The 23,235-nt window shown below is 42.6% G+C and overlaps 1 protein-coding gene and 1 long non-coding RNA gene across 2 annotated transcripts in view; one reads left to right on the plus strand and one right to left on the minus strand.

The window, feature by feature from the left end:
- Positions 1-6,147: 6,147 nt before the first annotated feature.
- LOC105284101 lies at positions 6,148-9,612 on the minus strand. The gene is made up of 3 exons (XR_003406159.1): positions 8,649-9,612; positions 8,274-8,574; positions 6,148-7,835 (listed from the first exon to the last, which is right to left on the minus strand). It is a non-coding gene; the product is annotated as an uncharacterized LOC105284101 (long non-coding RNA).
- A 1,589-nt stretch (positions 9,613-11,201) lies between these two features.
- Positions 11,202-23,235, plus strand: part of LOC105284100 (muscarinic acetylcholine receptor gar-2) — a 40,664-nt gene continuing 28,630 nt past the window's right edge. Inside the window, exon 1 of the mRNA XM_011347358.3 lies at positions 11,202-12,119. The gene's annotated coding sequence lies outside the window, so the exon portion shown is untranslated. The remainder of the gene's footprint in view (positions 12,120-23,235) is intronic.

The raw sequence follows: 23,235 nt of genomic DNA on the forward strand, positions 1-23,235 counted from the left end.
TCGCAGCAGGTATTATTACTCGTCCGCGGTATGATCGGTAAGTGGACCGTGGTCGGAAACGCAACTCGCAAAATTTCGTGGGCAGTTTCAACATCGATCGCGCCGATAACGCGATAATTTAGATACATAATGTTATCCGGCCAATCAACGCACCAGGCTCGTTCGGAGGTATCAGTGCTTGAGATCCCACTTTTTATCATTGATATGCGTCGAAGAATACCGAGTGGTACGCAGCCGCTTGACCATCTTGTTTGCCAGATTTGTGTCACGGGGGTTTTGTAGGGATCGGCTACTATGAATTCTTCCATTCGGCTGATCCGCAACGAAACTTGGCGTCAATTCGGAAATGATTCGACAGATTTCTTAGTTTTTGAAAAAATTTCTATTTTTGCTACTTCTCGAAAGACAGGAACGTGTGTTCGCATCCGCTTCTCTCGATTTCGCTCTTCAGGGACATTTTCAGCTCGCCGGATTGACATCTGGCATCTTTGTGAAACACATTCCTGCTCTGAAAAGAGTAATTGATTAGTACTTGATAAAAAAATTGATTACTTAATATGCAGCATTAACGATTTATCTCGTGTTTGCAGAATTATTCATATATTTATGTAAGACATCAGCGAATCTCAAGATTTTCTTATATAACAATCGGTATGTAATCTGAAACTGAATGCTTAAACTGATTAAAATGCTTGAACTGATTAAAAAACGAGAATGCTGAATACAATCGAATATAAGTTTTTTCGTCTTTTTTTTGTCTTAGTAATTGTGTGCCTTTGTTTAAACTGTCTTTAATTCTTCATTACTTGGTTGCTTTCTGGTAGTAAGTAATACGCAATTGGTGTAACTATTTAACTCACTGGCGAATCAAAGTTGTTTTGGAATTATAATTTTTTTCATTGAATATTGTATTATCTATAATAATTTCATTTGGAGTACAATATAATATTTGTAGTACAATATAATATTAAATTAAATTTTTGTGTTAATGCTCTGTTTAAAGAGAAAAATTTTTAATTAAAAAGATATACCATTATTTTATTAATCACACGTGTCATTATCTATGATATATTTTTGTGAGTGTAGATAAAACCCGATTAATACATTGAGGGTATTATCGGTGAAACACGTAAGCATTATGATTCAGATCCGCGAGACTGATCCATGAAACATCATTGATGTGGAAGTTTTGTCGCGTTACGCTTTTCGCAGGACATTACCGAAACATGCATACAAATGGCAGAATTTCTTGGTACATCTGCATTAAGTGTCAGGGGAAAATTCGATTACCCCTTAGGTCGACAAAGTTCGATCAAACAAAATGTGTCGCGAGAAAATCGCGAACAAACACGCGCGGTATAAAATAATGTCGAAGATAACAATTACTGCATGTCGGACAATAAAACATTAATACGTTCATCAGTTTCGTGTAAAAAAAGAAATGAGAAAACGAAACGAGTGCACGATAATTCGTCAGATAATTCTTGATAACATTGTTTGAGTAATCAATACTCGTAATGATTAAGTAGCATTTTCCATGTCACGCACGCACCTGATATCAAAAAAATTTATCAAACTCAAGCGCGCAATATTTAATAGTATTCTTCTTACTTTTGTAAGCATGTATGTTACCGATGTTGCGTTTGCAATAAAAATCTTGCAAAAATACAATTTGTTTTATTCTCTTGTTGCAGGAGACACTTTATTTATTTCATTGACGTTCACTTCTTTATACATTTATCTACACACAAAATACGATACTTGTGTATATTTATTTTTATTATAATAAATAAAATTATAATTAAAAATGTTAATATACAACATCTTACCTTAATATCAAGCAAAACAATTCCTTTACAGTTACGATTAAACAGTTCACAAGAAATAGTTGGGATTTTCTTAGCTGATTCTAAGTTATTGATATTCTCGATATCAACAGACAACAAAACTGCAACATTATGAAGGCGATAGCGTTAAATAACTGTTACGGTATGACGAGTACGATAAGTGTTTCATTAGAATCGATCGATCGAAATTGATTTAGGACGAGATCAAATAATATAATATATTTGCCTGTCACACGTTGGGCGATAACAATATCAGCGAAAACACGACATCGGATATACTTATGCGTTTATCTGCATGCGCGGAAAGCAATCCTGTGATTTCTCTCATAATTCCAAACGATATTAAATTCCAGTATTGACCCGATTCCCATACACCGATACCGATTTATGAAATATACAGAGAGAGAGAGAGAGAGAGAGAGATACGCATTTATCAATATCAAATAATTATCTCTGTCTCAAATGATATCGTTCGGATTATAAAAGATTAATTCAAAGAAAATTATTTCTGCTCATTGTATATATACGAATTTCCAATAAATTTTTTTATTTCGATCCTACATATTCTTTTGATTGCATTTGCATTCTCTTTTTCTATCCATCTACGTTGCTTCGATTTGTTGTTTCGTGCGTTGATTTACTGGCCGGTACCACTCACGTGGAACTCTCTCCCGGCTGCAACGGCTGCTAGTTGGTGACAATGTTGAGGTTTTAGGCGCAACTTGCTGAGATTTGCATGTAATTGCCGTAGGCTACATGCCTTGCCTCTAGGCTACGCGCTAAGGTTTACCTACGTTCCATACACCTTGATATTGGAAGCCTAAGTGAGACGTCAAGTTTGAGAGATCGTGCGTCTGCACATAAGTTCCCCATAACTTATTTATGGAGAAACGGTCGGGTTTCTGTGGTCCCTCGATAAGACTGTGTGACGAGATTAAACAGACGAAAAGTCAACGTTTTGACATCAGACAAAATAAACTGCGTGTGAACCTCCAACATGTAGATTTAAAGCTGTCTCGAGACGTTATCTTGGCTTATGATTTAACTCTCTGGCTAGATACGATAGATACGTGTACGTGTACAAAAGTGATGATCGCCGCGGCGACATTCCAAATTTTCCACTGATTTCGAATTTAATTCACGACGTCATGAATCCTCTAAGAAAAATGCGCGTAATTTGTGGAGACGCGTATTAAACGCGCGGTTCGTTTAATCCTGCACAGTGAAACGCATCGTTGTGCATCCGTCTCTTTGATGTGTAACAGAGGATTCACGAGTTGCAAACAATTCATCCAGGCGCGTTTGATACACCATCGCTATTTAATGAGTTGATTAATTAAACGCGGGTCGTACCTGCATACGGTTGCAATCTACTTCATCGAATGAAACGCCCTTTACGCGCTTATGCGAGTGCTCATTTCGCGCTAAAGCAGAAACGGCTCTTTAGGATAAACGTCGCCGATAATAATCGCTTTATATGGCACATCGATGAGAACAGAGATATTATTCTCGGACAAATATCTTGATAATTAACGCGTTTGACTAACGCGACGAGTGTTATGGCCTGTCAATACGGCGCGATACGTAATCTTCATGCAAACATTTCTATTGCTTCGGTAATGAACGTTTCTATAACGCGTATGCGTGTGAATTTAGAACAATCAATCGAACGATAGATGCTGAAGAAATTTGCACACATTGCAGTGGAGAATCGCGTAAAGAGGATAAGGAAATGCTCGTGCAAATATTGCTCACCGCGACTAAGTTTGATTAAGAAACGACAATAAAAATTGTACCCGCCAATGTGACTGATGAATCGTCGTTCTGGCATCTTCCCGTCTCGGTATTTCAGTGCGAAGAGACGCATTTTAAAAAGCAAGCTGTACCGAATCTTTTAACAGCGAATGCGACGGAGCACTTCGAGTGCTCCTTCCGCAAGTAGCAGGTACGCCGTATATCCTTACGCGAAATGGGGAGCTATATGTATAATTGAAAGGCTGACACACCGGCGGACGACTTGAAGGAAGTTGCAGTCGTGATTGGCCTGCATAATGAACAAGCTGGAACGCCATTATACTCGATGGCAGGCTTAAAGTTCCAGCAGCTACTTCCTAGCTAGGTAGCTCGCGACAGTCCTGAAACATCACCCCGCCGAGAAGCGATCCCTCGGAAACTTTCAAAGTTCATCCGGCTTATCTTGGTTCTCGTCATGCGGATAAAACGCTGCGTGCGCTCGTTGCGCGATTCCGTCATTTACGAATTTGTCGCGCGTGCTCCTATCGCCATTGCGACCAGAAATTATCGTCTCGAGCAGCCCAGATTACGGAGTCTTTCTACAATTCTACGATGAGTCACCGTCTCAATAGCCTCGTCTCGAGATCGTAAACGTAAATTTCGGACACGTTGCGGTCGCGATGTTGAATGTATTATACGTGTTGCGTTCAAACAATATTTGATGTGGTTTCTGTATCGTTGATACAGAATTCGCCCCAGGAACTCCATCCTCTCGATCGTCATCCTCTCGATGATCCTCTTCTCTTCAGGAGCAACTCAGGAGTGACGGTAGTAGGTACCCTGAAATTGACCGCCGCGGGGGTCGACATGGGCATCGTTCCAATACTCACTCGCAATCGATGAAGACTCACGATGAGTCGATGCTGAGGAATGTCGTGTTTGTGATACTGTAGGACCGGACAATGTTAGACAATGACAATGTTAGAGACAATGTTAAAACTGATAGCGCGTTCTGACTCATGTCTGAATATCAGGTAATCTCGTAAAAAGCAGCAGAGAAGGGGGATCCTTTTAAAACGTTTTCCAAAAGTGGTTCTTCTGCATCTTGATCACGTCGTGCTTCGCGATTTTGCAAATTTCATGACAAACGTCCGTTTTTTCAGCAAAGAAAAAAGAGATTCTATTTCGTTCTCTTGATATATTAATAAAATTGTATTATTAAAAGAACTTCCTTCGAAGCTCAACTGCTGCAACAGCTTCATCGTTGATCATAACTAACGCTCGGGTGCGCAAATTTATCTTATTATTATATTTATCTTATATCTTGTGTTATTAGATTTATTAAAGAATAATCCGTGAGACGCGCGCGGGAAGACCGTTTCTATTTATCGTAGTAGCTGAATCGAAGTTTAAATTAAATCACCGTTCTGCGAAAATGAACTTCATCATTACGCTGAGCATCCAATCCGGGCAAAACGATCCTCGTGTACGCTACAAATAATTACGATTAAATTTGTCGCAAGCACAAAGCTTTTCTTCCCTTCCCTCAGATTTCCAAAACACCGATCTCGCATTTTCACTACCATATTACCGTGTCGAATTGCGTTTTCGAGCGGACAATCCTCGACTCGATGCGTCGTGCGGAATTTTCGCTCGCAACATCTCATAAAGCGGCCAATTAATCGGCATCAATTTTCGATCGAGGCGAGCGCTTGCGAAGCAGCTTCCCGGGATGCTCTTGCTCGTGGCGAAATCGAATCAAGACCGGCAGGTCGCCAGGTAGAGGAACGGTAGGATGGCGGCCGTCCTCCTCCGGCGAAAAGGAAGCGGTGGAATAAAAAGTCGAGCATTTAGCTCGGGACTGAAGCCTAATTCAGTGAGGCCGACGAAGACGAGTTTTGCGCCGGGGGCCTTCGCAAACTGCCTCCTACACCAGCCCGCTTGCCTGCCCCGATAACATCGATGACGGAAGCTCGGTAATTCGATTACAGGCTCGTTTGAAAGCCTCAGCCTCTCTTCTCCAAACGTATCGACGTCGTTCCATCCGCGACGTGCACATGCGACGTGTATTTCTGAAAGAAAAATTACTATAAATTCGAGATTCATCATTTATAACGGGCGATACAGGCCTCGACATACTATGATTGTTTAAACATTTAAACTCTTTAGTTGCAGAAATAATCTTTTTATATCCAGTGTCTCTTCATGAAGATTTTCTAGAAGATATGATTCTGATACATGTCGTGCTTTAAAACTTAGATTGGCTAATGAATTAAGATCAATCAATCGAGTTTGGCCGCAGGCCTGTTTTTTTTTTCGAGTTGCAGATGTGTGTGATGTGCATTTAATCATTATTATTCAATTGAAAATGGTATTTACCCTTTGAGAGTGCGTGCAGTATCGTTTACGCGGTATCATATTATGGTTTCTTGAGTGCTTAGCTTTCCAGCGTCTAATCGAATTGCATCTGCGGCGTGTAGTGAGTTTATTACCAAAAGGCATAACTTATTAACGTTAAACATTATAAATCAATACAATGTGGACAGGAAATGAAAGACTGCTTTCACTAAGGAGAAAGAGAATTATAATGAAATCATTTATAATTTTGTACAAGTATTGTAATGTCAACGTTATCGTTAAAGGAAGATGTTTAATAGCGGAAACGATCGATAAACTATGTCCTTCTTTGAAATCAGCGATTATCTTCCCTATTTGATTCCGTGAAATTTAAAGGGATACTTATACGCCGATATATTGATTTATTATCCCAAGAAATGTTATCTACTATGATTACATAGAAGAAATATTATCTAAATATGATTACATAGATTAAAAGTACGCTGCTGTTCATGCTTTCGGTCACGAAAAGATGTTTGCCAAACATGTTACGAAAAGAGAATCAGGTTGACCTAAAACCACAGCTCTCAATGCCATACATGGTGATATTCGATTTCTTCTGAGAAGATGCATTTGTGCATCGAATCGAGTGCGCTTTCCGGAAAATCGAGCTTACTTTGTTGAAAGGCACGGTATCTGTAGAGCTGTATTGCCGCTGATCAATTGAATTTTGAAGTATTGGTTGCGCAAAATATCTCAAAAATTCCAGCGATGCAGCATTTAATTTGCGTATTGCAACTCGAATTTGACATTTGTTTTACGTTGCACAGTTTTACGTGTATCTATGAAACACAGGTAAACGTTGAAAGAATCAAAAGGCTGATTGATTGGCTACATATATATATATATATATATATATATATATATATATACATATATATTACTAACTTGTAGTGGTCTACGTTCATATTTGTTTTTGTTTCGCATTTTTGCAACCATGCGGATGTTCATCAAAGTGAAAAACTCGCAATCGTGCAACGCATTCCTTCGTTTGCCTCTTACTTCTAAAACGTAGCAGTATCAACAGTTAATAACTCAATAATTAACTCATTAACGGCGAAATATCCCATTTCCGCAATTTCTCAGACACAACTTTTATGATAAATCAAATGAAATTAATAATACTCATTTCGAACATTTTCGGAATCCAATTTCCGCGAAGTAATCAAGCTCTTCGGTGATCAAGATAATTTTATATCGTTCATACGCATAAGATCAATCGTCTTCTACACGAGAAATTTTTGTAATATAATTAATGAGCTGTTAAGGGGATCTTGAACTCCGATGCAAAAGCGTTCATCATTTAGATACATGGAACTAAAAAAAGCCGATCTACTTTTATGAGCGTTTACTTTCTATTTATGCATTTTGACATTGGCTCTTGTAAAATCTCAAAAATGATGAGATCGCCGTTTCGGCGTCGATCCTGGCGAAACGTAATCGCGAAAATCGCGACAAGAATATCGTCGACGTATTGTACGCGGGAATTAAGCACGCGAACGACTTCCATATATCTTTATCAGCGCTCGGGGGATGGGGGATCGTTCTTTAGGTTGACCAGGGTGGTCTTTGTGTCTGCACGGGTAAATATTAGCGGAGGATGATGAGAGTCCCGTCCCCGCCGCTCGTTTCCTCTTGCTTTCTCCGCTTCTCTTTTCATCGACACGTCCACCGTTTGGCATCTTTGTCGCACCGGCGCGGTGGGCCCGTTCATTCCGTCGCGACGTCATTCCGCGGGGGGCCCGGCTTTTATCTATCCCTTTTCAAACTGGCGGATCTCACCGAAAATTCGCTCTGATATTACGTTCCATTCAAGTATACACTCATGGCGGCGCCTTTCCTCCCTCATAGTGAACACTGCTTACCAAAAATTGTGTATTAGTTATGAACATTGAGTCTGAGGACGTTGTAACGCGAATCTTTTGATAAACGCGCTACTTAATGATTTAAACTTCAAATTACATTGATAATTAGCATTATACTACTTTGCAACTTGCCATTTTTTGTCTTTCTGTCTGTTGTCATGTAAAATCGTTTTTTGCAGTGTAGAAAAATTTTTAGTTCATTTCTGTGATTTTTTAAGTGTAATGTACATGGTGCACATTTGGCGTTTCTGAATTACAAATTATTCCAGCGCCAACAGAAAAGAGAAAAAAAAAGAATAAATAAATAAATTTCAAATCGGATAAAATAGCTTGTTAAATTACTTGAAATTTATGTTGTTATATTGTCTATTGCACAGTTATCGCACATTCGCGAAAAATTTTGTTGTGTGTCTATATTTCTATTACTTACTAGATTCCATTAATGCGTCCTATGAAGTGCGTTACGATTTTGTACTGCAAAGCCATTCCGCCGTTGAATGCTGGCAAGAAATTTCTACGATAAAGGAAACGGCGCGTAGTCTATGGATGTCATGATTGCACATTCAGACGAGAGATTGCGGAAAAGCCTTAATATCCAGTGTATATTCGACGGCGCTCGAGATCTGGCACTGTTACACCATTAACGAACGATAATGAGAATTCTTGCGACGCATAATTCATCCGTGTCCCATGTCTTTGTCGATTCAGCTCAACAACAGAGGAACGTAACACTGTAAAGTAAAAAAAAATATTTCAAGTATCATACACTATATATTAAACATTCACACACAAACGTACTACACACCTATACATGAATATTCCAATCGGAATAAAAATTCTGATTTAACAGAGCCACGCAGGTGACTGCAACCCTTGTCTGACTCTGCTTGCATCCGGCTGCTTTAACGCTAACATCCAGAATTTCCGCAAGTATAGAAATAGCCGCTTTATTGGCAAATAAACCGTCCGAGACATTAATAGCATTAGGGTTGTCTTTACCCCGCGCGTGCTATTTTGCTCATTAAAGTGCACGAAACATGCCTGACGTGCCTCCCGCGGGCACACCTGTCTCACGGAAGGCACCCTCGATGAAGATCGCGCGATTGAGTACCGCCACTCCAAAATTAACCCCGATGCGCGGAAGGTATGGAATACAGTGCAATGACGTCATGAACGACGTAGGAAAGGTACTGTAGAGCGGTTTCTCGTTTCAGATGGATCGAACAGGAATACATTCGTAGGCCCTTACGCTCTTACTGGTGACGTCATCGTTCACGCAATCATCCTCATCCAAGAACGACTCGGTTGCAACCCTCGACGGTTGTCGACGTCTTTCTGTAGACGTGGAAAGACTCGCGTGCATGCCAAGAAATGCAAGCAACAGGAATTCTGCAAGCAAGCGGGTATGACAAAGGCATAATTTGGCAGCAGCTGTGCACTCTCCTCCCCGGCTCGAGCTTCATCTCTATTAGTCTTTTGATGTTCATGACAACGCGATATTCCGCTCATTACTTCGTATAATGGGGTTAATTTTGGGCTAAGGTCCGTCGCACATCCATGTCAAAGCGAAGGAAAGGACCAGGCTAACGGGCTGCTTTGTGTTCCAGCTGCTGCAGCTGCTGTCAGCCACGGTTGCTGCGACTGCATCGGACTGCATCGTGGCGCACGTTTTCTGAGATCCGTTCGTCGACCGGCTCTCGATAGTCCTCTGAGATCACGCGATACGATTTAATGATAGGGTTGCGATTAAAATTCCCATTAGTACTTACTTAATAATGTCGGTCGAGCAACAGGACAATCCGGCAGGGCTATAGCGTTAAATTCTGATTACTGTTTTAACGGTAGCTTCAATGATAACCACCTCATCTAATCGTCAGTTCGCCTACCTCCTCGTTCTTCCGCTCTGTATTCACAAAGTTGGTACCAGCGGCGTTCTCATCTGTAACAGAAGTTTCCGGGCGCAAACTTGCCTTTGACAAACTGTGAAGTGTCAACGGATTAGCAAGCGGCCGATACGCCGCATAATTCAGGAAGGAGGGAAGACTCCGGAAGACACAGCTGCGGCGAAATACAAGTTCGATGTGAGGACCATTCGCGGTTATTACACCCGTTTTAATAAAGAAACTTGCGTTACAACTTGATAATGGCGCCATAACGAAACTTGTGGAAAACGGCTGTTGCGAATAGTTGCCTCGTGCTGATTCCGCGCCGCGATGAACAATGTTCTTGCCCGAGGAAACTTCGCCGGCGCTGCGGAAGAAGTTTATATTATTACTGAAGAAAAATGTGCGATCTTGGGCTCCTCAAAGAAACTTTTCATGGAGATGCGTATTGCATTCACGTAGTATCCGCTGATTAATTAATTGCGCGCTCGCTATCGGATAAATGCGATCTTTCCCATATTTCTCAAGTTTTATTTGAAACATCACAGTTGCCCCATCTCGATCAACGAGAACTCAGATCGATCTTTCAATCTGTTTCAACTGGACTTTTGTTATATCATCCGATATACGAATAGGAAATTGTTTCAAGATGTACGCACATGTTATCTCTCTCTTGCAGTATGACTTCGAGACGGAAAATTGACGGAAACATGTCGTGGAGAATAGTTAATGTAATCAATATATCTTCTTTCATAATTCACTATCGAACCTTGGCCATGTCGCGGGTATTAAGCTGCTTCCCAAGCAAGTTTAATCATTAAAGTGAGTATCATTGATTCCTTTCATGTGGTACATTTTTGCGGTCGATTATGCCGCACAGTATTTTTAGAGAAAGGGAAGGGCTGCAGTTGAACTTTCCAACGTAATATCAAACGGGTTTGCACAATGCAACGTTCCAATCCTCATCCAGCCGGAGTGGATAATCAAACGTTGGCATAATGGATAATCCCGAATAAAATGGGGAAGGTAGTACTAATATTACGCGGAACGCGCGTCCTGAAAAGTATCTGAAATTTCGGACGCAATATCAAATAAAATATCAAACTTTGTAGGAACTTGAAGAATTGCATTTCTGTGATTTCGATATTGCTTTTCTATGACAAAATCCGCGATAATTACAGCATATATGCAGGCGCTTTCTTATTCACTCGCGCGAGAAGATTAAATTCATCCGAATTATCCAACACAGGTTCAAGGTTCAAGAACAGAAAGAGTTCAAGTTCCTCTCGCGATCTCGAGCGCGACTCGATAGAACGGCGACTCGTCGTTGATGATTACGAAGGAAAGTAGGTGAATTGATAATGACTCCGCGAGAGGGATGTGACGATTCATCCCTCTGTACGGGCACGTTGAAGGGTGCCGAGCGCTGCTGCGCACGCGCGCACTGGAACGGGGTTGTCCACGGTGGACGGCGTCGTGACGCTCGCGGCGCTCACTTGAATCCTCGTCGCGTGTTCGTCGGGCGATTCTCCTTCTTGAAGGAGCGTGGTCGAGAACGACGCGCGGACAGGAAGTAACGGCGCGCAACCGGAAGCGCCGGAACGGCCGGATTCGCGACGCGGACTCGCCGATCGACAGGATCCGCGTTGTTCCGAGGATCGATTGGTTGAAAGATTTACAAGATTTACAAGATCCGTGCGATCCGCAACGATCGTGTGACGCGCGCGAGCGAGCACGTGAGCGCATGGACGAGCGGATTTAGAACCGAAACGATGGCCGGTGGATCCCGAAAACGATTGCGGTCATCGAGTGTCCGGTGATTTGAAGCTCCTGATAGGGATCGAGGCTCCCCTTTCCATCCCCTTTTCCGTTTCCAGCTGAATTGGATTTCGGGCACCTTTAGCCTGACGGGGAGTCGCTTATCATCAAGGACGATCGCGTGGATTACGGTCTAGGACGATCGAATCGATCGCCTGGTGATTTCCCGCGTTAACGCCGATCCGGAGAACGATCCAAGAGTGTGTGACACATCGCAGTCTTCTGAGAATCCTCGAGGAACTAGTGGCCGGCGGTCGGGATAGAAGAACATCTTTGCAAGAACTTCTCCTGTGAACTGTATGAGCGCCGATCGACGCACCGATCGGACAATCATCGATGTGCCAGCGTTGTGAAGCGATCATCGACGGCCGTCGCCGGTCGTCATCGTCGTCGTCGTGGTCGCGTCGCCGATCGGGGTGCCAAGTTGGCGGTGCCAATAGATCGTGCGACAGGAAGCAGAATGGCAGAAACAAGAACTCGCGTTGGTGCGTCCGCGTGGAGCACTATTAAGGGCTGAAATTTCGGAGTTCCGGTGGCCTACTTCGTCACTGTCCTCCGGGCGGAGGGCGCGCGAGGTGAGGCTATCATTGCTTGGTTACTTGTTGCCGTACGTCCCGGGGGCAGATGGGCTGATTGGTCGATCGTGCGAGCACGCCAAATTTCTCCGTTTAATGCTCCATCATCGAGAGGAAGATAGGCATCCTCGATGTCGCTCATTATTTCGAGACTCGAACGCGTGTCCTCCGGTCTCTCCTTTTTTTTTACTTGAAAACGAGGATTCGATCTTGTCCCAGCGATATTGTCTATTATTATACATTCAGTGTCGATACCTCTTTGATAATGACAAATTATTTGAAAGAAGCAGCTTGAGCCAAATTGGCACCATTAAATATGCATGTAAGTAGTCACTTACGGGTTTAGTGAGTGCAGTGTTGAACCGACGCTGCTCACAATTGGGTTTTCCAGTTCGCAGCGCACTTTGCAGTCCGCCCCGTGTCGTCGCGCATCGTATTTTGTTCGTAGGCTGCACGTCATGTCATAAAATATAAATAGGCTACCTATATAATGCGATAGCGACGCCGTAATCGAGTCCGTCCTTACGACGAGCATGCAACATGAGAAATAACTGCGTGTGCACTTTGAAGAGATGATTCAAAGGCATTTCCGACTGCGCACCTCCGCGTTATTTTTAGTCGAATTTGTTTCGGCTAAACTGGCCAACAAGTATCTCTCCTCCTCGACTGATTGCGGAGGATCATCTCTACGCGAAGTACTCGATGTCGATCAAAGCAGCATTGCGCGATTCGCATTACACATGGACATTGTATCTTACTTCCCTATTTGAGTTTAATTAAACTCCTCTCCGTGTCATCAGCGAATGTTTATCGCTCTCGTACGCGATCCGTAGCATTCAATGTCAAAGCGAGATGACAATCGCATCGTCGCATTGTGCTGGCAAACGCGTGCTGCACCGAGAGCACGATACCCAGCTTTAAACCATCCGCGAGAGTTTGCAGTCTCACGCGATCGCAGCAAACCCCTGCTCGATGTAAACGAACTCCAGATCGCTTTATTCCGCTCGGCCAGGCGGCATCGAGGTCGTGGCTGACAGCCTGAGCGGTTTTCCAGCAGAGAGAAAAGGGAATCTCGCGCGGTTGCTCGCGATTGTTCGCGAGGAAGAGCCGCGTCGTTTCCTGCCGCCTTCTGGTTGGCCCTGACCTACGATCGGCGGTTTGATCGTCGGAATACGATGACAATGATCGCCGCCGTGAGTCGTCCATCATCGTTCATCATCCTCCATCAACGCGAGGTCATTGTAGGGACGAGCGAGTGGAGCGATTCTGCATCTGGCCGTTCTTCATCATTTGACTCTTCTTCATCAGGATTTCGAATTACTCAAGAATGCTGTAATGGCTCTATTGCGTAAGCCGGAAATGACAATGTTATCGGACGAATTATCTGCACTTAACATCGTAGCTCTATTTCGACGAGTGGTTGGCACGCTTGAGTAGGTTTAACATGTGCCGACGTAACGTTTGATTGACGTGAAACACATGTTACATTTTGCATCTGTAGATAATGCACAGATCTGTTTGCAGAATTATATTTGTAGATATAATGGATTAGCCTTACGTTGAATGACGCGCGTTCGTTCTTGTTCCGTTTTCGTTATTTCCCGAGCATTATATTTTTTTTCCATTTGTTTAATCAGCGGTTGTCAATGAACGCAGGATACGTGCACGAAGGTTTATCAGAAAGAGAGAGAGAGAGTGATTTGCGAGTATCGAAGGATTCTTGTTAGCGTGTCCCTTGTGCGCCTTTGGTGGAGCGATCGATAATTATCGATTAGCTTGTACTTCGTGGATACATAAACCTACACCTATATTTTCTTGTCACGGCCATTTCGCACGAGTACCCGTGCCTCGAGAGGAGCTACTTTCCCGATAATGTAATGGGATTATAAGCAATCAATGTGTTATTGCGTTTAACACCACATAAAAAACAAGAAAATAATAAAAAAAACAGACAAAATAGCATAAAAGGAAGAGATATTAACGCATTAAATCTATTAAGATATTTCTACCAGCATATTATTTCTGCAAAAGGCAGTTGAAAATTAATAGCAGAAAATAAAAAATGTATAAATTAATTATTAAAACCGAGATAATTCCATGGTGTTTGTCATGGAGTTACGAAAGCAACGTTAATTCCTTTTAGATTGGATGAGACAATTTAATCTGCCTTTAATTAAACTTTCCTTTTTCTTGCAAGAATACAATCTCGATATCATTTGATAGCACCTGGAAGTGGAGTCGATACGCAGCTCTATTATATACGAATTGATAACTCTTTATTCACGTGAACGTGTGCGTGTAGTGGGAAATATGTTAAGAACAAAAAAATCTACCTCTCTGGAAATATCGTCGTGCGCGCGTTGGCAGCGATTCGATAAAATTACGTTTCAAACTAACCCATCGGCGATCCTATGTTTCAAATATTCGAACATGATTTATGACGTTGAAAGTTTTTATGCGTTCCATCTCTCTGCTACAACATCGTGCCACGCATAATTTCTCATGATAATACAGTTTTCCATGGAGAGCATGTGAATATTAAAACATTAAAGCTCGTGTGGTGTTTGTACAACATACCTCGACATTTGAATATATGCTTAAAATTCAATTATAAAATATACCTCGCAAAAATAATTTTATGACGATCAGTAATGATTCAAAAAGCTTCCAATTACAATGTTCGTCAGTGGCGCGAAAAAAAAGAAGAAGCTTCATTTGAGCGCAAGTTGTTTGCACATTTTAAGATGTTGCTCCAGTTAAACTTTAACTTATATCAAATCGTCGCGAGGTATTCAAAGAGACGTAACTTTTCAATTCCATCAAAAGCCGCATCTGAAAAATCATTCCAGCTCTTCATTAATCTAAATTTATTGCAAGACAAGTTATTATATTAATTGAAATTGTCTAAACAGCTTTGTACTCCGAAATGTCGACTGTTTATTTAATTGCGCAAATTATACACGCGGTATTATTCTCGTCTTCGAGTAGCTTGAATTATCAAGATACGAGTGCACCAGGCGAAGTATCGACGGGGTGAAAGCAGGGGGTGGCCGGCTGGCTCGAATTCATTTAAAACATTCCGCTTGCCCTCTCGTGCCGTCGTCATCCCGGCAACGAGCATCGCGGCCGCACCCCGACGAGTATGAGGCACTTTTGAACCCAGATGAGTTCCATAAACGTTTCGCAAACGCGGCAGCCAATGTTGTTAACGCGCCTCGTGCGTGAAATATTGAAACGTTATTTGCACTTAAGTTTAATCGGACCGAGCACTGACAGGTCCGTTAATGTTGTACGGGGTGGATAACTGACGGCTTAAATATTTATCGACACGTCGCGGCATAAAGTGCTCTCGCGATGCCGCGAGTGCGAGTGGTACGCGAGGAACGCTCGGCATCTTTGTGAAGATACGTAGCGAGCAATCGTGGAACCGGTAATTTCGCGAGTTCTAACGTCCAACGCGCTTCCTGTACACAAGGCAAAGACAATGAATAAATACTCCGCGGCATCCCCAGTCCCGGCGGGATGTAAATTAAACAGTAATAGTGATGGTAATGAGATCGACAGCAACGCTTGCCTTTATTAGGCATACTTAATTTAGCCGATATGAATGAAGCCTGGCGTACTTGAGGCGTTCTATATTGCAAATTAAAATTCTGTATTATGTATCTAATGCAAGAGACACGTTGCGGAGAATTAAAACTTAATTATTTTTAATACGGTAATTTTAAGATTCCCTGAGCGACGGGGCGATCTTGATTAAAAGTAATGGCGCCGTTTAAGGCTTTACAAGGCAGACAATTTTTTTGCAGAAACTTTATATTTAGCCTGCAAAAAATGAATGCATTAGAAAGAATTGAGTTTCATTCTGCAAAACTAAAAAACTAGATTGCTCTATTTTTAATACGTCATTACGGAATTGTTTTCTACTTCTCAAAAAAGAGTGTTTAGAGAAATTCTTCTAATCTCTCTTGTGTGACCTGAGAAATTTCTTGATATTTAATATAATTGCACATGGGTTTGGCTGTGGATTGAAACCACGTTTCTTATCACTTGGTTCCATTTTACAAAGAAACATCGGTCCAATCCAGAAGTCAAGCTCTATTATCTATACACCGTGCAATGTCCAAAACTATTCAACATCGTACCTAACATTGAAAAATCAAACAAACATGTTTTGAAAGTTAATGTACTTCTTATTTAATATACCAATCCTTGAAACATCAAGGCCTACATGTACCTTTCCGTTCACCTACATTTCCGCGCGGCTATTCAACGCTCGTTCCGCAAATCGAAGGTGCTCTCGCGAGAATTAACTACCCCGCTGTGGCTGGAACGCGAGGGGAACACGAAAATCAATGTATACGAGCAAAGGTTCCCGTGTCTTGGCCGAGTGTGTGCCTCCACCGATCGTTCGGACGGCAAGAGCGGCATCGACTAGGAGCTCATGAACGAACGTGACAGACGTCGCGACTCAATCGAGAGCGACGTCGTCGGCGTCGCGTCGGTGGCGACGGCTCTATCGAACGCATCGCTCGAATTCGTTTCGCGCGTTGCCGTGTGAGAAAGTCCAAGGAAATAATTACGATTACCTCGATACGTATACGTGCGGCTGCCTGCGGGCGCAGGGGCACGTTTTGCGAACCGGACGATAACGAGCACGAGAGGCAGGCCACCCCGGCACACGCCACCCTTCGTGAATCGCGTTCAACCCAATACGGGAAAAGCGCGTCACGAATGGTCTCGAGTAACGAGCGATACCGGACGTGTTCTGGAAAGGAGGAGGAAGAATATCGTCGAATGTGTGACCGCATGGTTCTCCAATCTCGTGGAGAGTGTCCCGTGGACAAATTGCCGTGTGGGACCGGCGGTGGAGACGGAATTTCGTAATTGCGCTGACAGCCTCAGAGAAACCATCGTTTCATCATGCATTATTACTGGCGTCCGCATGCAAATGAATAAACAAAAGCGGTTGCGAGGTAATTCATAAGCATGATGCGGACGGTGGGCCCTACATACGCATCGTTAAGCTGGTCACCGAGTCACTGTTTTGGAATGGCGGATCTTTGACGATAAATACTACAATTTGCTGCAATTAATAGCGACTTATAACGTGCACACCATGAAGTACCTGTTACGTCGCCGTTGCGTGAATGTTTTCGATGGAAATGCCGATACTGATTTACGGTTAGCCCGGGCAGAGGACTCACGTGTAATCAGTATCGCTGACGCGTGTCCTTTGACTTCAAAGAGATGTGATATCGTCGCGTGATCCGATATTCCCGGTGCAGCCCATTGATTATCGAGCCTCCTCGGAGATGACTGAGACTCATGGCAGTTTTTATCCCGCGCCCTGCTGTCATCTTTTTCGATTATCATTTAAGCGCAAATAATATACGTTCCCGTTCCTCTCATTAATCCGCGGTCCCCACAGGATGAACTATAGGGTACCGTAGCGAGATTTGAGGATGCTCGCGTTACCCTCGGTTTTACATTTCGGACGAAAAAACAGCCATTCGGTAATCCATTCGGTATTGTATAAAACGAGGGTAGAAACGTGCTCTCGTTACTCTCGTAACGACCGAGAAACCGTAATTGGTCCGGACTGCTTCGAAAATTGCGCAAGAGCACGGTTCCTCTTCTGGTTGCTCGTCTTCCGGTCGCTCGCAGCCGATCCGCTCGCGTGGTTGTTCGAGATAATTGCAGTTTGTGCAATTGATCTGATTCCTGCGACTGGTATCGGGAAAAATTTTACGCGGTGAAAACACCATCGTCGTTTGGTCGGTTGACACGCTCGCGGTCCCGCAAAACGATTCCGGGACCGATTAACTGACGGATTCGCCGTCGTGCTCGCATTGTCTACAACGAGCGGGAGCTAGAAATGTCGGATTAACGGCGCGCGCGGTTGACGCATTGTTAGTTTCACCAGTGCTATCGTGTTTACCAGGGTGATTTCTATTGGTGCAACGCAACGTCCGCGGAAATTCAATACCGGCTGTATAACGTGAACGCCGCGGCACAACGCGCCGCGAATCCACCTGCGACTGGCAGCGAAACTGATTTGCAAGTACAACTGCGAATTAACACAATTGCTTTTATCGTAAGGTAAATGACATCGCGTTGTTCGTTCATCCGAATGAACGAACTTTGCATGGCCCCACCATTATGCTGCACCATTCGTCCTAATCGTCATCACCGTGTCATCTCAAGTGATAATATCAAGTTTTCGCGTAATAATAATTTTACCGCCGTAAAACCGCCTTCGAACATAGATGAACTATTGATCTGAGAAATTTATTTTTTCTTGCACAAATTAAATTTTTAATTTATTGTGGCATTTTTCGATAAAGAAGGAGAGGAGGTATAAGGTAAGAGGAGGTAACTGGATCTGATTAAAAGGAGAATGTAATTACAAGTTTTTCGATGTTAAATAAAATCAAGAAAGTAAGAGTTCTATTTCAAAATGCGGGATACCTTTGTATGCAAATATTAAAATTATATTCAGAAGAAGATTTGCAAATTTTAGAGATACTTTTGCGAATCTAATACTGAAAGACACATACTTTAATATATTTTCATGTATTTATTCATTTGAGTCTACATGAAAGAATTGAAAAGAGAGAAAAATCAAAAGTTTCTATGAAAACTCAAAATCTCTCCCGCAAAGATCGAATGCTGACTCGAAAGGAAAACAGTCTCGAAAGTACCTATCCAGGTACTGTGAAATGTATGAGCGGGTGGCGAGCGAGGAGGGAAGAAATGAAGATCATGACATTGCGGAAACGCTCGTAATCTCCAATAATTAAGTTTCGTGTATAAACGACGAGTTTGGCATGCGGTCCAACAGGCCAATTATTGAAATGGACACCCGATTGATTGATCGCAATGCACGAATATGTGTGCCGACATTGTCATCCAGCTCGGCAATCTACCGCTCGAAGGGTGTTGGGACTGCGAATTCTATCAGGGTTCAAGTGAACTGAAACCATTTCGTCGTTCGTTGATATCGTTTCACCTAGAATTTTCGCCAAGTATTTCGCAGCTTCCTGCAGGGAAACTGATTTTCCCTCTTCTTTGTTAATCCGCCGCGCTGCTGGATATCGAATCGCACGGAACTATATAATATATTTTCAATCTGATTTATTTACAGGCACCTTCACGTTTACGTCAAGTATACGTCCACGTTATTAAGGCCGCTTCTCTCGCGTGCACAGCCTTTTTTTAATCGATTTCGAGTCTGCTTTAGCATATTCCAGCTTGGAAATGTCCGCGGATGATGTTCTCGAATTTCTAATTTTCAGCGTTAAATATTTTGCTATTGTAGAATTTAATTTCGCGATACATTAACTGATTAACGATTCCAATATATTTAAATCTTGTCACGAAAGTAATTATATCATCATTCAATTTATCTATTAAAAAATAAAAATAATAACACTGTGCAATAATGACTGTGCAATGTTACTTTTGTCAATTACAGGAATCTTTATTATTATCAACATAAGTTTGCATAAGTCGAGTTTTTAGCCATCTGTTTTGTTAATTACAATAAACCAGTTACATGCCATGTGTCAATCAAAAGTATTTACGATTATCGCTCATCACATTGCGTCATATTTCAGGCAGCTATTTAATTTCCGTCTGTGTCTGACGTGACTCACTTTTCGTGTCAATAAAATTACAAGCAATCTAACAAACTCTTGCAAACCCTTAATAATTACATCTCTCATATGGTGAGACAGAAACTCTTACTGAACGAATAAATCATTCGCCGAGCCATGTGCTCCGTTTGATAACAACGCTAAACTTATCCCATCGCGAATCGACGAGCGGTATTCAATAGCAGAATTTTTCCATCACGAGACAAGAAAGAGGCGTGCACGTTTGCCGGTGTAGGTACATAAATCGTTTCGAAATCCCGCGCGAATTCGGTCCCGAACGAACAAGCCTCCATCTCCGCCTTGGATGGATATTCAATCAGCCGGCTGGTGGCGGCAACTTCCTTCGCTGAAACTAGATAGAAAGCCACCTCCCTCATGTTGTACAGCAGAATTACAATATTCGCAAGACGGGGATGCCGAGAACCGGCGTGCCAAGATGATTCGCCTGCGGATCTACGTCGGCCACGCGTAAATTGCCGATTAGTCAGCGCCATCCGTCAGTAGTCGAGGATTAACTTCCTCGTATTGGTTTCCGGTGCACTTCCCGTATTGCCTCCTCGTGCACGTCTTATTGCATGCTTTGATCGGCGGTCCGTCGAGATAATCCGTTATCACGATCAATCAGTGCATTATTGGTGCGCCGGCTAACAGCTCGCGATGAAATAAAACTGACCGGATGCGGTGAGAGCCTCTTATCTTTCGCTGTGTGAAGGTTGCTCTCTTTTATTGCCAGCAGGAATGCTTGCTCGCGTCACGAGTTTCCGATTTTCGACATTAATGGCCCTCGCAATTAGTCCGCAGCGAGATGACGATCTCAAGGCGAAATGAACGAAGGAAGATTTTACATCTTTGAAGATGTAAGTCTCTCCAGAAGCTTCTTCATTTTCGAGCGTTTGCAGCACGAGAGTCTGCTGATCGTTCGGGAGGCGGGAGCGGAGCAGCTTCCGCTCTTCTCGAGGAGAACTCGATTCCAGATTGGTCAAAGAATTCCTAAATGGTGACTTCGTTGATTTAGGACGGTCTGCTATATCTCGTTATCGGTTTCTGTTATCTGACGGAATTATCGATTTATCGAAGGTGTGTGCACAGAGAAAGAGCGATGTAATTGTTAAGCGCGATAAAAAGTCTACCGCGAGATTCGGATCATTCCCCTTTAGGCTGGATATATATGGTGGTTCCCCTCACGACTTTTCTCAGAACTTTCATGGGCCGTGATAAACGAGTTAACTTACTGATCGCGAGCTTTACAGCACGCGCTTTTCAAGTATTGTCCCAGTATTAAGATCGTAAAGTAGATTACCGCCTCTTACCAGTCGCCATTGAATCGTGATCCCAATTACCTCCACCGTTAGATTGTTTGTTACGGCCGCTGAACACGAAAAGAAATGTTTTATATACGTGCGGCTGCGGGAAAACTCTCTCTCTCTCTCTCTCTTTCTCTTTGGCAGATTGAAATTCTGCCGCTCCGACGGACATTTTGTCGCTGGCTGAAATCGCCGCACGCTGAAATATGCTAAAACTGTATTTCGCTCAGCGTATTTTCGTCGATGTGCACCGAAATAATTACGTTGCGACGGAGTGACATTAACTTGTTACCGTCGCAAACTTTTACCGTGACAAATCGTCGCTTGTTAACATTAGCGGCGAAACAGCTGCACTCTCGAGCGGTGTTGCATCGCATTTGAACAGGGAAAAATAAAGCAAACTCAGGGCTGTTGTTAGCCCTTCAGTCTTAATCGGATTAGCGTCCAATATCGAAACTGATGAATCAGTATTTCCGAAAACTTCAGAGACCTTCGGCAAAAAATCAACAATCTTTGGAGAATAAAAGAAGGTCAACTTGTACAAAGTTGGTACTCGAATTTCGAAAGAATCGAAATCGAAAGAAAATTTGTGTTTATATGTTTTCGTTTATTTTTTACGTAACGGAGAGAAATAGAGAGCTAGATGCGATAATCGAAATCGAATCGAGTTTTCAAGTTGCACAACTGGAAATAAAAATCAACCCTGGCTCTTTAGTCGATCTCAACTTCGGCGAGGCGAGCTCGTGTGTGCCAGGGAAAAAATCCAAGTGCTAATCAAACTTTTGCTACCGAGAGAGATCGATATCGAACGAATGGATGAAACGAGGTGCGGGAGACTCGGGGGACTCGTCATATTACGACGCGATGTGGCATATTTTACACGTTGTACGCGGTACCTGTCAATTTATGTACATATATTGTACTGACCGGCTTTTTAATATATGTTTCCGGTATGAATCGTTAACCAATCATGCGCAACTGGGGCTCACTGACTAAAATTGATTAGCGAGCTGTTTCGTGTGTGTGTGTGTGTGTGTGTGTGTGTGTGTGTGTGTGTGTGTGTGTGTGTGTGTGTGTGTGTGAGAGAGAGAGAGAGAGAGAGCGGCAGCTTTATATTTTTTCGACGTCTGATGAATTATTCGTGGGGATACATCGGATGATGAATCGCGCCGCGTATTTTTTTATTTTTTATTTTTGCAGCCGCGTATTGCCGGATAAGCGAAACAAATGAATGAGTGTTAATTGTACTGTATCAATAAAAATGATTGATGATAAGGTTTACGCGTGAACCGCGCGAGCGTTCAACTCGAAGTATGTGCAAATTTATGCGGTCCTCGGAGAAAAGGGAAATAAAATAAATTGAAACCAACAACTGCAATAAAATATAAAGAATAATTGATAACTCAATAATTTTGCATCCGCAGTCGTTGTTGACGCTAAATGCACGCTTCAATTTCTTTTCTAATTTATCTGTTAACGCATCTTCATCTTAGGAAACCAAATTTCAATGTTACATTTAATAAAATTACACAAATAATATAAATATGTCTCCAGCGAGCTTGAGTGATCAATATCGCACGTGGCATATCGTATTATAACGGCTGACAATTTGCGCTTTCGAGATATATAGCACTACGATTCTAATACACGAAAGCTCTGGCCTCAGCCTAGATGGCTTGGTTCCAAAAGTCTTATCTCTAAATTATATACCAAGTCGCAGCAATCTACGTTAATTTATGTGCGTGTGATTTACTTTTGTAACGAATTTATTTGAACTCAGACTCGTGTAAGAATCGCGTTCTCCGAGAAACAACACGAGATGTTTCAAAGTGTAAGACCGTGCACTTGACGATAATCAACGTAAATGATATTCTCCACGATGTGCACTCTGCACAAGCGAGTACAGCAACGAATAAAATATAACTTATCCTGCAGTTGCACATTGCGGTAGCGAGCCAGAATCTGCATTCCCTGGTTGCCAAGGATGTTTTCCTCGAGGAAACCAATTTGAAACGTCATCGGAACGCACTCACATCTGGAAACTGTTCACTTTAATATTCAACGTGTTTGCCGATCGCAAAACCTGACCGAGAAACGACACGCCGAGGGAGGAGATGATTCGCGCGCGCGAGATGTCAATTGCGATGTCCTGTC

The sequence above is a fragment of the Ooceraea biroi genome, chromosome 1, assembly GCF_003672135.1.
Source record: "Ooceraea biroi isolate clonal line C1 chromosome 1, Obir_v5.4, whole genome shotgun sequence".
Classification (NCBI taxonomy): Eukaryota; Metazoa; Arthropoda; class Insecta; order Hymenoptera; family Formicidae; genus Ooceraea; species Ooceraea biroi.